Source organism: Akebia trifoliata, chromosome 14 (genome assembly GCF_017979445.1).
Source record: "Akebia trifoliata isolate Shusen 1 chromosome 14, ASM1797944v1, whole genome shotgun sequence".
Classification (NCBI taxonomy): Eukaryota; Viridiplantae; Streptophyta; class Magnoliopsida; order Ranunculales; family Lardizabalaceae; genus Akebia; species Akebia trifoliata.
Genome location: NC_141388.1, coordinates 22082996 through 22093865, shown reverse-complemented (window position 1 = coordinate 22093865; position 10870 = coordinate 22082996). Strand labels below are relative to the sequence as shown.

Below are 10870 nucleotides of genomic sequence, written 5' to 3'. Positions count from 1 at the left end.
TTTTTATCGTGGAGCTTCTTTTTGTCTGAAAAATGATGATTTCTAAGCTTCTGGGGTTATATTTTCCTAGCGTAGCGTGGTTTCTACAGTTTTGTCAGTTCGAGATACCTCATCCGGATTTCTGAAACATATCTGGTAACAAAATAAAGCATTGGAATAAACATCCATCATTGGGAATCATTGCGATCGGGTTGACGAGTTGTTTAATCAGGTGAGTGCAAAAATGGGGTGTCTACACCCACAGAGCCTAGTTATTTCTTTGACCACCCAGAATTGGGATAAGCCAGTGAATATACTGTAGCAAGCCAAAGAATACACTAGGGCAATTTCGAGGAATACTTAGGTATTTTCAATAAAAAGAAAAGTGAGAGAAAAAGAAAAGGATCTCTAAGTCAAATTCATTTGAGCCTGATCATTTCATTGACCACCTAAAATTGGGGCAAGCCAGTGAATATACTAGGATATGCTAGAGAATAAATTAAGGAAATTTGGGGGAATAGCTAGGTATTTTCAATAAAAAGAAAAGTGAAAGAAAAAGAAAAATATCCCTTAATCAAACCCCTTAGAGCCTGATCATTTCTTTGACCACCAAGAATTAAGGCAAGCCAATTAGTATGCTTGGGAAAGCTAAAGAATACATTAGGAAATTTAGGAGAATAGCTAGGTATTTTCAATTAAAAAGGAAAAAGAAAAAAATCAAAAGAAAATAAAAGAAAAGGAAAAAAATTCAGATAACTTCTAGCTCGCATGAAGTTAAACTGTGAACGGCTAAAAATACAAAAAAAATTAACCAAAAATAGAATTTTCAGTCTTTGGCTTAACTTACATCTTGAAGGGCAAGAGAAAGTCTAGAGGATAACATTATTGAGAGCTCTAACAGAAAGGGTAGTTTAGGAAGCAATTAGGGCACCCTTAGTTCTTACCTAGTACATTTATCTTATTTTTAACATTTTCTATCCTCTCTTTCTTCAACTATAGCCATTACAATCCAATAAAGTCCTCTCTGATTAGGTAAAGCGTCAAAGGTAAGATTCTAAAATCAACTGGTTAATGGTAACGAAATTTAGAAAACATTTGGCAACAACAAAAAGAAATAAATTGGAACAATAAGGACACATTGATCTTGTGTCTGCATCTCAGACCCAGGTCACAAGAGTCGCTAGAAGACGTAAGAAAGGAAATCAAATTGGATATTTGAGAGCAGACACAACTACCTAATTAAAAATAAGATTGAATTGTCAATAGAGTAGCTGCAAAGTAGAGTCTCTGATCTGCTAGCTCAACTTGAATTACTAGATATGATGTCATGTAGTCAACGTGAGTACTAGAGCTCAACCTCATCCTAAGATCATCAATCCCAGCCTGATACCTCTCAACATCACTACATCTCAAATTCTCGCTATCACTTAAAGAGACACTCAAGTGAATAATATCAGATTGTAGCCTCTGCTAAAATTATACAAAGATACACTAAATACGAAGGTGATCTACTCAAAGCTCCTCAATCCGACCATGATGTCGTGAATGCGAGAAACACATAAACCAAGACGGAGACCAGGAATAGAAAAAGGACGATCACCTATCAAATCTATGGGTTAGGACTGGTATTGAACAAAGTAATGAGAAGCAAAGATAGGAGAATAAAGAATCTCCACATTCTGCCAAAGCCTACAAAGTTGATCTCGTAAATGGTCATCTGAAGAGTTAAAATCTCCGATCAAGTCACTAAAGTCCTCAGGGTAATGGAATCCCTGAATGTGACCATACTGATGGAAGACTCAGAATAGGAAGTAGTGAGTAGATCTCGACAAGCCAATCAAGACTAAGAAATGGCAGTTATTAAAAGATAAAGAAAGCTGAGCAGAATGTTGAAAGGAGCCTACCCATCTGATCATTCTCTCGTCAATAGACTGAAAATAAGCGTACCAGTTCTCCTTCCCAACTACAAAGAGTAGATATTCTCTTGTCGACATCAAAGAAACTAAATCAACACTATAAGAAAAGGGATGCTCAATCGCCTTAGTAGAGGGGAGATGATCGAAAAGTCAAAGCTGCATCAGAACAGGAAAGTAATTAAATAACAATTAAAATAAATTTTAAACTTAAAATCCATAAAAATTTGGAAATTTACAAAAAAAAATAAATACAAAATAAGTGTGTTTATTTTTACCTACAAGAGGGGTGCATACCCCGAGAAAAAACGATGTTTCTCTATAATACAAGCTGTCAAAGCTTTGTAGAGCTCACAACTAAAATCATCAGAACTAGTCAACTACCTTCACAAACTTACGTGATTATACTTATCAATAAGGGATCCACTAGGTTATTTTCCCTAGGAAATAAGATTTGATTCACAACCATCAAAGATAGGCATTAAACCAAATATCTAGCTTAACACCCAAAAATGTGTGTTCAAAGATAAATGATTTGGACAATCAAATCAAAATAGATTCTCCATCTAACTTCTCTAGCTTAAAGCGACAAATTCTAAGAAATTGGACTACCTCATTCCTATAACTAGGGCATAAGGGATAAAAAACTACCTAGTTAAAAAAGTATGACCCGAGGATCTTCTCGAATTCCTCGATCGTTGGCGTAGACTCAATCTCTCCAAATCGAAACACATTAGAATCTAGGATCCAATACTCGTTCATGGCTTCAATCAAATCCCCCTTCATCCTCACCTCATACGAAGATATAACTAACCCTAACTTGTTGTCATCAATCCATCTTGCCTTTTTATCTGTAGACATAAATTGAATTTTTCGGGTTGTATGGTTTTCCCTGATAGAATATCAATTTAGATTGAGAAAAGTATGACCTAAGGCATTGGATCCTTCCCCGACTTCGCTATCACTCATTTTTGAATAGTTGGTAAGCTCTATTTTCGATCTAAGGTAAGAGAGTCACAAGTTTTTTAGCAAAATCACGACTTTTATGAACAAAAGACCAACTTTCAGGTTTGAAGTCACAATAAAGTTCTAGTTCGTACCTTACCTACGGACTGGGGTAAAATTTTACCTGTCCATGGGTGACCCACGGCTAAAGTAAAATTTTGGCCTGGCCAACGGTAACCCATGGCCAGAGAAAAATTTTTGCATGGACAAGGGTGACCCATGGCCATAACAAAATATTGAATTTGCCAAGGTTCACCCACAGTTAGAATAAAATTTTGAACTAGCCAAGGTTCACCCATGGCTAGAACAAAATTTCACTCAAATTTCTTCACTATATTTTGACGAATTTGTTTATAAAATCGCCCAAGGGTAATCCCCTTCGCATTTTAGCTTTAACCTATCACTTTTGTAGAAAATAGACATTCATTGAAGCATATATATATATATATATATATAAATAGATGCAAAAATCGATGAATTCATGTAAAATGGAAGAAAACTTTTACAAACACATAGAAATTACAAGGTATGTAATATTCTTAATTACAAAATGACTAGTAAAAAAAAGAAAAAGAAAAAAAACTCTGGCTGTTCAAAAGTAGCCTTTGGTACCACAATGGAACTTCTTAGCATAGAATCATTCCAATCGAGTCATAGCCAACGTTGCTTCAGGCTCTGCCTCAAGCCTTAGTTTTGGCTTTGGCTCTGGCTCTCTTTCAACTTCTTTCCTATCCTCTAACTTCGACTTAGCTGGATAATTAAACTCATGCTCTTCAACGACGTAGTTGGCTTAGGGCGAATGACTCGTGAACCAATAATCCGTGAACCCGGCATGGCTGGTTCTCGTTGCTTCCCAAGTAACATTGTTTCCAACTTGGTAGTACCCTAGAGGAACAAAATTGCTTGCCCGATATGGCTCAATGGGTGGCGCCGGGTAATAAGGTGTAAGTGCTAGCCGGAGTATAAGGAGCACTGCTCCCAGAAGCTCCTATATATATATATATATATATATATATATATATATTATATATATATATAATGACTCATAATGACTTTGGTGGCTTCTAATAGGAAGAGCTGACACCTTCTCGTGTTTGCTGACGAGCTTATAGAAGATAACAGGAAGATTAAATTAGAGTTTTCAAAATAAGGGGAAAAATATTACAAGTATTCACCAGCTCACGCCGGAGTTCCTCAATGTAAGAAGCCTGTTGGGCCATCTCAAAATTCCTCCTCTCCTCTCGTTCAATATATCTAGTCAATTTAGCACTCTGAGTGCAACTAGAACAGAAAAACAAGAGGTGAAAAAAAATGACAACCAAAGAGGAAAAAAGAGAAAGAGGGTAAAAAAAGATACCTAGGCCTCATGTTGGCGAACATAAACCCCCTCGAATTCGTAAACCCCCTCGACTACCTCAATTGGAGGAAGCAGAAAACTAATGGATACCTCATGGAACTACTCATCGTAGTTCCCAGGAATAATCAATCACTCCTCAAGAATACTCTTTGAATTAGCAAGCATGCCACCCTCAATAGCTCCAAATCTCAAAACAAGTAGAGGATTACAAGGAATGTGAGCTTTGCAATGAAACTGAAATGAAAGTCGTTCTTCCAAGTAGAACACATAAGGAAGTTCACTGATGTAGCATGGAAGAACCATCCTCTAAAAGTCAAGGAGGTGAGCCGTAACAAAGTTTGGATGAGCAAAGATAGAGTATGATAACTCTAGCACTCGAGAATTGATGATCTGAAAAGGAAAAAAATAAGTAGCTAAGGAAAGGGATAAAAATGAATAAGAATAAAGAAGGACAAAGAAACAAGACAATACTCACATCTCGGTGGAATCATCGATCTAAATGAGCCTGAATAGACAAACCCCTATCATTTTGTGTTTTTTTGGGATGAAACTATCGTTGTTCTTCTCACCGGAGTTAATAATAATCTTAGTTGTACCTTACTTGTGGGGCAAGTAGGGGATCGAACCCAAGAGAAAGGAGGAATAGAGCTAAGCTAAGAAGATAAAATTCAAATTAACTAAAAGGAATTAAAACTGTTTTTCTTTGTATTTTTGAACTTATAAGAAGATGTAAAATTGCTAGAAAATAAACTAAAGTAAATGAAATTAAAAGCAAGTAAACTTATGAATTAAAACACCATTGGAGGTGGATCTACCTAAAACATGTTAATGAGCAATTTCTAGTCTCTAGCCTTTTTATAACTCAATCATAAGGGCTTGGTGTTAGCTCCTTAGATCGGAAAGTTTTGCAATTAAAATGAAATAAAGAAACAAAAACAAAGTAGAATTTCTTGAGAACTTCTTACTACAAATTATCTAATTTAAGCATACTTTATCTTGATCTAATCTAAGCATAAAGTATCTATATTAAGAATAAAATGTGCAAGAAACTTAAAGAGAATTCATAAGCATTTTAAATAAAAGAAAGGCATAAAATTAGAAATAACACAAGAACTTGCTCTAGGCTTTTCCACTCTCCAATGGAGGGGAACTTAGCCTAATGTCATTGCAAGAGAGGGAAGACAAGAGATGAAAGAACTTTTCTTCATTTCATGGAGAAAATTACAACTTCTTCTTCTTCTACTTCTTACAAGACTAGTTAACCAAAAGAAAATAACTAGAAAATGAAAATACAAAAAATAAGAGAATAGGCAAAGAGCCTTAGATTAAAGGAGTCTTGGATAAGAGAACCAAGATGGGACCCTTTCTCTAGAAATGAAGGCTCTATTTATAGAGAAAAATGTATGTAGAAGAGTCTAAAAGTAGCCTCCACTTTTCTTTGCACAAAAAGACAAAAGAGGAGAATATGAGTTAAGGATTAGGGCATTCCAAAGGATTAGGGCATTCCAAAGTGTTAGGGCATTCCAAAGTGGGCCCAAATGCTTTTGCCTTGAGATTTTGATTCCAAATTGTTGATTTTCTGCACAAGAAACACACGTAATTAGATTTATCTAGTAAATGAATTTATTTATATATAATTAAGCCTAATTAACATGCAACGTGGTGGTTTGAGACTTATCATGATTATTATCCTAATATAGAGAAATAGGTACAAAAATCAAGATAAATATCCGGAAAATGTGCTTATAATTGAGTGTTTGGAGACACTCATCACCACAATGGAACTTCTTAGCATAGAATCATTCCAATCGAGTCATAGCCAACGTTGCTTCAGGCTCTGCCTCAAGCCTTGGTTTTGGCTCTGGCTCTGGCTCTCTTTCAACTTCTTTCCTATCCTCTAACTTCGACTTAGCTGGATAATTAAACTCATGCTCTTCAACGACGTAGTTGGCTTAGGGCGAATGACTCGTGAACCAATAATCCGTGAACCCGGCATGGCTGGTTCTCGTTGCTTCCCAAGTAACATTGTTTCCAACTTGGTAGTACCCTAGAGGAACAAAATTGCTTGCCCGATATGGCTCAATGGGTGGCGCTGGGTAATAAGGTGTAAGTGCTAGCCGGAGTATAAGGAGCACTGCTCCCAGAAGCTCCTAGATGAAACCAAAACAATATATATATATATATATATAATGACTCATAATGACTTTGGTGGCTTCTAATAGGAAGAGCTGACACCTTCTCGTGTTTGCTGACGAGCTTATAGAAGATAACAGGAAGATTAAATTAGAGTTTTCAAAATAAGGGGAAAAATATTACAAGTATTCACCAGCTCACGCCGGAGTTCCTCAATGTAAGAAGCCTGTTGGGCCATCTCAAAATTCCTCCTCTCCTCTCGTTCAATATATCTAGTCAATTTAGCACTCTGAGTGCAACTAGAACAGAAAAACAAGAGGTGAAAAAAAATGACAACCAAAGAGGAAAAAAGAGAAAGAGGGTAAAAAAAGATACCTAGGCCTCATGTTGGCGAACATAAACCCCCTCGAATTCGTAAACCCCCTCGACTACCTCAATTGGAGGAAGCAGAAAACTAATGGATACCTCATGGAACTACTCATCGTAGTTCCCAGGAATAATCAATCGCTCCTCAAGAATACTCTTTGAATTAGCAAGCATGCCACCCTCAATAGCTCCAAATCTCAAAACAAGTAGAGGATTACAAGGAATGTGAGCTTTGCAATGAAACTGAAATGAAAGTCGTTCTTCCAAGTAGAACACATAAGGAAGTTCACTGATGTAGCATGGAAGAACCATCCTCCAAAAGTCAAGGAGGTGAGCCGTAACAAAGTTTGGATGAGCAAAGATAGAGTATGATAACTCTAGCACTCGAGAATTGATGATCTGAAAAGGAAAAAATAAGTAGCTAAGGAAAGGGATAAAAATGAATAAGAATAAAGAAGGACAAAGAAACAAGACAATACTCACATCTCGGTGGAATCATCGATCTAAATGAGCCTGAATAGACAAACCCCTATCATTTTGTGTTTTTTTGGGATGGATAGCCAATTTTCAACCCATGGGACAGTCAACTCCTCTTGAAGGCACATGAGAGTGACAAAAGGGAAAATAACGATGTGAGAATAACTACAAAAGATGAAAGGAATGTGATGCGTAGAAAAGAGAGTATAGAATCTAAAGTAAAATGGTGAAGTACCTAAATAAAAGGCTAAAAAAGCAAAGAGATATTCCATCACTAGGCCACCCCATCATACTTAAGACCACTCGATCCATTACCCCAATAATGGTCCCAAGTATCATGCTTCCCCAATCGTATTCATGAATACAATCTATGTTTCGTAAAACTAAAAGGAAAATGACATCGACTGAAGCTTGGACCTCGAAAAAGAAGCAAACACCCAACATGATAAGGAATAGTTGTCTAAACATGACGATCAAATGAGGGTGATCAACTTGAATATGTGAGTAAATGTCATTCTTCAAATACATATCTTTTAGTCAGGTGATGCTCAACTTCCTTTCCTTCGGCCACTCACAAGTAGGAATAGCTCAATGACTGAGAAGTCTCAACATTTCCTCATCATCAACCCTCACGAGAGGTATAGATAGTCCTTTTACTACAATTCCAGTGATACCCACAAAATCAAAGGGTCGAATTCCAAGTTCTATATCATAAAGATGGAAAGTATGAGTTTGAGGAAACCACCTCTCCATAAGTGCAGTAATCAAATTTCTGTTAACCAAAAAGTAAGGAATCTCGAAAAAGGTACCAAATCCTATCAATCCCATTTGTGCCTTAAGTGCATCAGAAAAAGTAGCATAAATGTTGTAGAAAGTATACCAGCTGCCCCTAAATTGTCCATTAGTTAGAGGTACTTTGATACTGACACATGTGCAAGCAAATATATGACGACGGAGACCGGATAACAAAGGAGTATCCTATATTTAGGTAGCAATCTCAGGGGGAATGATCACCCTAAACCCCACAATATCATCAATTGCAGCTACCACCACCTTAGGCTCTACTATGGCTGAAAGAGGATCATGTATTCCTTCGTACTACTCTCCACTACCCGTGGGCACCTGAGGTCTAACTTCATTTGAACTGCTAGAAGAACTATCACCAGGATGAGCAACCTTCTTATTTTTACTCTTATCAGAAACCACCCCCCCCCCCTCAAAACTTTGAAAATGTTAAATCGATCTATCTGAGGAGAAAAAAAAAAACATGATAAAAGTCAGAAGCCAACCGAGATTCATACCCAAAAACCATAAAAATAAAAATAAAAAAATCAAAAACATTAAAAAAAATACCAAGCCATTTGCCCCAAAATCATGTCCACCCCATTGAAGCATTTTGCCGAACATGTGGCATGCTCGATATGAATTAACCACCCCAAGTCAATAAAAATCTCACCTAAACCATTTAAACCCCTACCTAAGCCTATCTAATACATTTCATATATTTAAACCCCACCATTTCTTCAAACAATTTCATTGAAGCATTTCATCAGACACGTGGAGTGCTGAAATAAAATAGTTTCTTTCAAGCCATTAAACTATTTTTCGACCCATCTTAATCCATCTACTCACTTCCAATACACTCCATACACCCATCAAATCCCAAAATCCAACTCAATTTCAGTAACTTTTAACCCAATCCATAACCTAACTTACCCATAATCTTACCCAAAAACACTCGATCTCCATGCCAATTGACCCAATCAAAGCTCTAGTCTCATAAATTCAAGGAATTAAATGACAAATTGAAAAAATTCGGAGGTTACAACATACCTTATAAAGAAATTGGAGGTTCGAAGACGTAAAAATCAGATCAAGTCGGTCGTAAATGGTTGCGAATCTTCAAATTGCTGCAAATCGGATGTAACAAACAAAATTGAACCAAGGCAACTCGCCATGAGTTGAGTTCACACTGTGGGTCAAACTTGGAAGCAAAAAGCTGAAAATTCATGGGTTAAGGTACAAACAAGCCAAGAAGTATGTGAAGTATAGTTCCAACCAAATGAGCAAAATAGGATTAAGGTTCAGTTTTACAAAAGAAATTGAGAAAAGTTCTTGTATGGGGGTGACCCACAGCCAAGCAAAAAATTTAGCCTGGTCGTTCCTTACCCATAGCTAAGAATAAAAATAAAATAATAAAATAATTAATAATAAAAAATAAAATTTGAAAAATTCAAAAAAATAAAGAAAAAAAATCAAAAAGAAAAAAAAATGAAAGTCAAAAAATAAAAAATAAAAAGTCAAAAAAGCAAAAGGTCAAAAGAAGCAACAAGTCAAAAGAATTCAAGCATAAGAAAATACTTTCTTGGTTTAATACAGGGATGCACAACTCGGAAAAAAAGGAAAAATATCACGAAAAGTTGTTTTGGAGCACATAGGGGACAGAAGAACAACAAAATCAAAACAGATGAATTTTCGAAGATGAGTCGAGCATTATCTTGCTTATCAAAGATGTGGCGTAGTTGTAAGAACTTGAGGCCCCCAAGGGACGTGCGTTTAAATCCAATCCCACCAAAGGTATGGTGCAATGGTAAGAGTTTGAGGTCCCCAAGGGATGTGCGTTCGAACCCAAGCCCACAAAAGGTGTGGTGCACTGGTAAAAACTTGAGATCCCCAAGGGACGTGCGCGTAAACCTAAGCCCATTACATGTGTGGTGCAATGGTAAGAGCTTGAGGTCCTAAGGGACACGCATTTAAACCTAAACCCACCAAAGGTGTGGTGCAATGGTAAGAATTTGAGATTCCCAAGGGACGTGTGCTTAAGCCTAAGCCTACCAAAGGTATGGTGCAATGGTAAGAGCTTGATGTGCCTAAAGGTCCCTAAGGGACGTGCGCTTAAACCTAAGCCCACCATAGGTGTAATGCAATGGTAAAAGATTCAGGTCCTTAAGGGACGTGCACTTAAACCTAAGCTTATCAAAGGTACAGTGCAATGGTAAGAATTTGAGGTCCCTAAGGGATGTACGCTTAACCCTAGCCCACTAAAGTTATGGTGCATTGGTCCCTAAAGACGTATGTTCAAACTAAGCCACCCCTTTAAGAATAAGATTCAAGCAAGATTCTCTTCATTTTATAATCCATTTGTGGACATGTAATCATCGAAAAATACCTAAGGTAAACCCAGTTTTGGAAAGTTTCATCAACTCCAAATGCAAAGTCGACTTTTACCAAAGTGAACACAGATTGAAATTCTTACTTTCAAATCATATCTTTTATCAAACATTTTTAAAAGCCCTACATCGTGCCACAAAATTTATTATTTTCGAAAGCTTCGAGAGTCATACAACAAGCTAAGAAGCCTAGAATTTTAGATTTAATCACTATCATACTTAGAACATGGAGGACCGACTTTGTATTTTATAAATTCAATCTAAGTTCATTAAAGTGAGATGCGAACAAGCAAGCAGGTTCAAGCTCCACCAGACAAAAAGCAGTTTGAGTCTACGTCTTTGTGATTCGCTGTACGCAATTCTCACAAAAAAGGCAGCTGTAGACACCCCATTTTTTCCTAAGCTGAGTCCGAGAGCACCAAAAACCTTCTAAAAAGGGGCTTGACCTAAGAAAATTTTTAGAGGGTTTC

The 10870-nt window shown here is 36.8% G+C and overlaps 1 long non-coding RNA gene across 2 annotated transcripts; it reads right to left on the bottom strand.

The window, feature by feature from the left end:
• Positions 1 to 6004: 6004 nt before the first annotated feature.
• LOC147386551 (uncharacterized) lies at positions 6005 to 9278 on the bottom strand. 2 transcript variants are annotated; one of them, XR_015172081.1, is made up of 4 exons: positions 9064 to 9278; positions 7466 to 8477; positions 7237 to 7345; positions 6005 to 7152 (listed from the first exon to the last, which is right to left on the bottom strand). It is a non-coding gene; the product is annotated as an uncharacterized LOC147386551 (long non-coding RNA). The 2 variants fall into 2 exon arrangements; XR_015172080.1 differs by having other exon boundaries at positions 7237 to 8477.
• Between the last annotated feature and the right edge of the window lie 1592 nt (positions 9279 to 10870).